Source organism: Psammomys obesus, unplaced genomic scaffold (genome assembly GCF_907164565.1).
Source record: "Psammomys obesus unplaced genomic scaffold, mPsaObe1.curated_primary_1811, whole genome shotgun sequence".
Taxonomy (NCBI): Eukaryota; Metazoa; Chordata; class Mammalia; order Rodentia; family Muridae; genus Psammomys; species Psammomys obesus.
The window spans coordinates 3,690,982-3,698,195 of NW_026589732.1; positions in this window are offsets into that span (position 1 = coordinate 3,690,982).

A 7,214-nucleotide genomic window follows, 5' to 3' on the forward strand; every position below is an offset into this window, starting at 1 on the left:
TCTATTAATACCAAAGTGGGCTTTAAGGTAAAACTAGAAATGAGTGGAACAGGCTGAAGAAGGGTGTCATAGCAGGGAAGTGCTGGGGCAGAGCTCAGTGGCGGCATGCTCACCTAGCAGGTCTGAGGCCCTCATTACCACCAAAGGAAAAAAATCCCAGGGCTGGGGAGATGGCTCAGCTGTTAGAAGGGCACACTGCTTTTGCACAGGACCTGGGTTCAGTTCTCAGCACCCATACTGGAGTCAGTTGGTTGTAACTCCTACCTCCAAGGGATCTGACCCCCTCTTCTGGAGAGTTTGTTGGCATGAAGGTTGATGTGCAGAGCTGTGAAACAAAAGGTCAAGAAGTAAACACTTGTAAGAATACTGGAACATACTAAGATGACCCAGTAGGATAAAGAATAGCATTCAGTAGATGGGGCTGGGGCTGGCCATATTTCAAAAGGAAAAAGACAGCAAGAGGGTTAGTTAAATTCTTACAGTCTTCCCAGTTTTGCATGCAGTTTCTAGAAGGAAATATAAGAAGCAAGCAAAAGACTTCAACAAAACCCATTAAGAGAACAAATTGTTGAATTGGACTTTGTCAAAATTAAGAAATCTTTTAGGGTAAACAAAACACCATTAAGAGTAAAGGGACAAACCAGACTGAAAACATCTGCATCCTGTATGCCTGAGAAAAATTGTTGCGGATATATTCAAAAGGACATTAAAATTACATTCTGTGAGTGCGCACGCGCCGCATGTTGGCGCACTGTGCATCTTGGTGCATGCAGCAACTTGGGGGATTAGGCTCTTCCCGCCATGTAGACCTGTGGGGCTCGCGCTGTCAAACTCAGGTTGATTAGGTTGGTGGCAAACATTCTTTGAGGCATGTCAGGGTGCGAATATATGAACTCGAAAGTCAGTAAGTAAGATAACCCAATTTAGAAATGGCCGTCTCATAACCCAGCTGTTCCTGTCCCAAGTATCTATGTGCAATAGGCCTGTCGTAGAAGGTACAATATTTTCAATGAAATTTGAATACCAGATAAACAGAAAAAAAATGTTTATTGTAAGAATATCCTAATATAGCGAATAGAATAAAATGTGTTGCTTTTTTATCTGACATTGAAATGTAACTAGCCATCCTGTATTTTCACTTGCTAAGTCAAGCAAATGAAAACATCCCCACACAATGACTTACATGTGAATACCTAAAGCAGCATTATTCATAAGAGACAAAATGTTATCCAAGTTATCACACTCATTAATGAATTCTTGCCTCAAAGGAACAAAAGAGATGGTTTATTCACCTCTGAAACAGAGTACAGCAGGTGTGGCATCTGTGTAACTGGTGTTGACAGATTCCAATCTTCCTTCAGTTTTCATTTAGTTCATGGAAGCTCGGAAGAGCTAGAGATAACTTGCTGCTTTATAGGTTTCTTTTTCTTCCATCCTTCTCCATCCTTATTAATCCCCTAACACTGGACAGGAGAGAAAAATGGGTAGAGGGGAAAGGGGGCAAAATTAGCGTTAGACCACTTCCTGCTCATTAGGGGCATCAAGTTCCTTCGGGCAAGTTTGATCTTTGCCAGTAAGATATCTAAATTCTTCTTGTTTCTTTGTGCAGGACTACTTGACAAACAGCAACTAACAGCATCATCCAGCCACCAACCAGCCAACAACAACAGCGCCACCTCTTGGGGCCCTAGCATTTATATCCTCTAAAAAAGTTCCCAGAATTCCAAAATGTCACACACTCACAGAAACTATCTGCAGCTGGCAAACCCCACCCCTGCTAGAATACGAGGCAAATCATAGTCACCTGCTATAAAGCAGCCACAGATCCCCACGCCTGGGATTAAAACAAAACCACATTCTTATAATATTCCTGTGTTTCTTGAAGAAACCAAAATTACAAGATTCTCACTGCAAATAACCATCTCTCTTTGTGGCTTTGGGCTTTAAGCAGACAAGGGGGAGACAGGAAAGCTGCTTTTAAGCACACATTCTCCACTAAGTTCATTTAACTAAAAGTCAGCACACCCTGGTAGCATATTTTGGGATGGATCTTAGTGTCTTTTCTAATTGCAGTGATAAAATACCATTAAGTTAAAATAAGTTTAATGGAGAAAGGGTTAATCTTGGCCACAGTTCAGGGTACAGCCCATCACAACAAAGCCAAGGCAGCAGGGACTTACAGCAGCCACTGGTCACTTCGCAATCGGGAGAGTGATAAAGGCATGACCCTGCGGGTTCCTCTCCTCTGCTTCATTTACACAGCCCAGGGTCCCAGCCAGGGGATGTAGAGCCCACGATGAGCATGTCTTCTCGGTTCAGTTATTGTGATCACGATAATCCCCAGACATGCGCAGAGGTTGATCAGTCCCAGCTGATTCTAGAGTCTGTTCGTAGACAACCCTTACAGACAGGTTGATAGCCCTGCACTCCCTCTCCATGGTAAATGAGCAGCAGAGCTAGAGGACTCTAAGTGTTAGGCCCAGCAGGAGCCTAATTTCCAGAAGGGATGAAGAGAGCTCAGGAGACCAGGTCTCATCAATGCAAAAGCACAAGAGGTTTATTTTAACCGTTACACAATGGGGTCAGCCCTGCTGGTCAGCGAGGAGTGGCCCTGGGAGACAAAGGCCTGGGGTTTTTAAAGGACAAGGCTCGGGAATTTTCAGGGGTTACAGTCTTGGCAATTCAGGATTGGATGAGGAAGCTATAAAGTAAGATAATTGGTTAGTCTTAGGTGCTCAAGCTTGGACAGTCCTGCCAAGTGTGGATGCAGCTGCAATTAAAGGTGGGGGTGATTAGCTCATCCTTGAAGATTGGGGCTTCGGGCTTTTGGCCGGAGGTCAGGGGCTACTCAGAAGAAGGATTGAGTCCATCTGGGTTGGTGCTAAGAAACACTATCTCGAAGACAAGGGTCTGGTCATTCTTTTTGCTGAGTGAAAGTCATTACTTGCTTGCTTTTTTATCTCTGTCCTTACAGATGGCCAGGGTCACATTCCTCTGTTCTCTGGAAAGGTACTACGAGGATTTAGCTTAACCTGGACCTAAAACTCAAAACTATAGGCTTTAGAAGACATATAGGTTACAAAGTTAGTCTGATCCTTTCACTAAGACTGGCACATGCAATGGGTAATTTCTGTGATGTTTTAACTTACTCCTTGATAAATATGTTAAAAACAGAGCCCGCCTGCTGCCATTGTTCTCACCCACTAACTGTCTGTGTGGCTGCCATATTGAATGACTCTTGTGCATGCGCTTCTTGCTATTCTGTTTCTGCCTAGTTTGATTCTGGAGCCACACTTGCACTCTGCTCTGCTGATTTTAATTATCCCAAGGCTCAGCTCCAAGGCCATTCCTTCCACAGTTCTTCCCAGGCAGCCTGTGGTAGCTCACCTATTTTCTGTGGGCTCACTCTTGCTGCACTTCACTTCCACTTTAACCCCCATTCTCCTGAAAGAAGTGGGTGTTTTTCCACAATTACTGAACATCTAAGAATTAACAAAATATCCTCACTTAGATGCTAACTCTGCTGTGTTTTTGGGTTCTCCAGAGTTTGGCATATTTGAGGTGCTCTTTCGGCACAATGCTGCTTCTGAAGAGTCTCTGAATGGCTCCACAATCCACTTGGTTTTTCCTCTCCCAAGCTACTTCTAAACCACGGCTGTTGCTGAAAAAAAAAAAAAAAAAAAGTGAACACCCCAAGAACAAGGGTCATATCTAATCCATCTCCACAACCCTCTCACCTACCCCGTAGTTGGGTTCAGAACAGGCCTGAGTTGTTGAATGGGTGATCAGAGCCCAAGGCCTGCCAGTCTTTAGGAAGCTTTATCATGTTAAGTACTTGGATTCTTCCTGGGCTCTTTGCAGTTGTGGCTGTGTTTGAATCATTCCAAAAACCAATCCGGGTGACTTTGGGGCCTTGCACTAACCAAGAAGAGTTGGCACCAGAAATACTTGTGAAATAGTACACTTGTGTATCCAGAGGCCCTCCAACATGCAACATCTTTGCTGGGACATATGGGGTGGAAAGGCTCAACTTCAGTCACCAGGGGGAAGTCACTGGTTTCATTTAAGTATTAATTATGGAAAGTAAGGCTTATTTAAAAATTCTTTCTAGTGTAGCAAAGCATCTCACAACGTCAGTTCTGCCTGTGTGTCTTCCTGGACCCACACCAGGCCTCAGAAAAGCCGAGTTAGAGATTTGACCTCATGTCCCACTGGGCTTCCTGCTGGCAACCCCACTATTGGAAAAGCAGAGGCAGGCACATCTCTGTTAGCGTTAGTTTTTAACCTGTTTTTTAAAAATGGCTCCTTTTTTAATATGAGTGAAACTTGCTGTTGCTTCCACAAAGGGGGATCAACAAGGAACCAAATGCTTTTTGGATCAGTAGTTTCTGCTATACCCCAATAAGTCTCGGCTGCTTTTAACTGGCAAAACAGAGAATCCCCTCTAGGAGTGACGCGGGAGAGAAACCAGCGGTACAAGCCACAGTAAAACTTTTCCTGAAATGCTGAAACAGTATATTCGTTTTTCTGTACTCTGCTGCCTCCTCCTCGGCATTGGAAACCTAGTTTCCCATTATTCCAAGCCCAACGTCTGGGCGCCACTTTTTGGCGCTAGTTTTTTAAGCTATTTTATTTACGTTTCTTACGCTTGTTCCTCCCTTCACACCAATTCTTTCCAACACCTTTATTTAAATAAGAAAGGTTAGTGGAGAGAGGGAGCAGAGTTTTCCTTAGCTACTTCCTGCTGGTTAGGGTCGGCAGGGTCCTTGGGACAAGTCCAAACCTCTTTTCAGGGTATCTCCGACTTCAAACTGCATCAACAGAGATGTGGAACTTCAGGCGGGACGCTCCAGCAGCCTTCTTTCTTGCAGCCCTTTTTCTCCCTCTCTGGGTTCTGGCCTTTATTCCCTCAGATTTAAACTATCTGCTGCTGGCAAAGAGCGCCCCTCAGAGCCCACATGAGGTAAATAGTCTGCTGCTGTGGACAATCTGAATCAGTGCGATATCCCATACCTGGGACTAAAACAAAACCATGTTTACATATTATAAACCAAAACTTCCACAACATATCTCTATGAGTTTGAGTTCAGTCTGGTCTACTTAGAGATTTCCAGGCCAGCTAGGGCTACATAGTCAGACCCAATCTCCAAAACAAAAAAACAAAACCTGTCCTAAACATTTTCCCATGCCTGCTCAGGCTTCTCTCTGTAAGCACCACGTCCTTCCTCCCACTGATTACATGCTTATGGTCAAAGATAGGCAAGTTTTCAAGTCTCAAAAGATAATGTTATGCAAAACAAATGTTGTGCAAAAACAAAAAAACTCCAGCAGCAGAAAGACCTCAGAAAGACTGCAAAGTCTCCAGTACATCTCCACAAGGGGGCAGTGCTGCTCTTCCAGGGTTTTTTTGTTGTTGTTGTTTTGTTTTGTTGTTTTTGTTGTTTATTTGGTTGAGGGGTTGTTTTGAGTTTTGTTTGGTTTTGCTTTTGGTATGGATTAGAATTGTTGAGGCTTTAAATGAGTTCTTTATTGGTCAGTTTGACTTATTTCATTGGTGGTCTTTCAAAGAGCAGTACACTGACTGCAAATTAGGTACATCTTTAATACTTTCATAGTTCTAGATTAAAAACTTGTACATGCTTCTAAAACTTTCATGTAAGTGAAGGAAGAAAAAAACCCAAGCTTGCCAGGTGTGTTGCCATGCATATAAAATGTATACACATCAAACATCTGCAGCATTCATGAATACACGCTTGGCACTGGCAGGCTCGTGTCATCCCTCCTTTTCTGCGATTTCTGGTTGCTTCTCCACAGCATGTGTGCCACACCAGTACATAAGACCCCCCACGCTCCTCACTCACAGGGTTTACAACCTTTCCATCCTGCTTTGGAGACACGGTCAAGGCTTTTCAGACTCCAGCTCCTCAATACTTAAACCCAAGAAAACCAGCATTAACTACGGTGCTGTTATGTGTGCATAATCCTCACAGAATGTGATCTGATCTATAGAGGAAGGGCAACTCCACCTACCCAAAGCTGGCCTCTCCTTTGCCAGGGCTCAAAGCTTTCCTCGCTTCTCTTCAGCCATCTCTCTCTTTCATTGGTTTGCCTTAAGTTACCTGTGCCTTCCCTACCCCGGAACCACACCCCCAGGCCCGTTCTCACATTTTGAAATTGCATTCTTAGGTTCCTTCTGTTTTTCTTAGGTGCTTCCTGGAGTGATTTCTGAGTTTGACTGTGCAAGGAACAAATGTCCTACAAATACAGTTGATGGCTGGTTGAATCTGGAGTATAAATTAGGCCCTGATTTACTTTCCATTGGACCTTTAAGGGCCTGGTTTAAAATGTTTCTGCTGGGAAGTCTGGTGGATTCCTCTGTGGATGAAAGTTTTCTTTCTGGAAGCTTGGGACACCTTGTTTTTGTTTTGTTTCCCTTGGGCCCCTGAAGTTGCTACAAGTGTCTAGATATGAGTCTTTATCTCCATTTATCCTGTCTGGCATCTGGTAGGCTTGTAAAACCTGAAGAGTGTTTTTTCCCAGCTCAGGAAGGGTCTCTCCTATGTCTTTGATTCCCTCTCTTCCCTGAAACTCCCTTTCTTTGTATTAATTTCTGTTGAATTAATGGATACTGACATCTGAATCATTTCTGTCCCTCAACTCTTCTCCCATCTCTTTACAGTTTCCTGCTACCTGTGTGCTCAGACTTCCTGATACCCTGCCTGCTTGTCAGCCATTTTCAGTATCATTTTCTTATTCGTTGTTTGCTGTATTGGGGGGAAAATGACCATTATTTAAATTTTCCAGAAACTGCTTCTTGTTTTGGTGGCAATTAGCTCTGCTTTCAGTGGTTGCCCATTCTCTCAAGTCTCCAAAGACACCAATTATTTGAGCTTCCTTCCCTTTTTGTATCTTTCTCTTTGTGACATGGTCTTTTCTTCTTGCTCTTTCTTCAGTGTGTGGCAGCTTTTGGCTGTAGGTACACTTTCTTAAATGAAGCCATCCTTATGGATGTGGTCTCTCCCCCTAAAGGGCAGGTCTGACTTCAGGTTCCACAGTGGTGGGGCCCCATCAGAAGCAGGCATCTGCCCACACTGGCCAGGGCACTCAGGGGCTTGAGCATGGACTGAGAGTTTAATGCTGTGCTTTCTCCCTGGGTAGAATAGTTTCTACTCCACCGCTCCCACCCCCATGCCACACACCTCAAGCTCTACTCT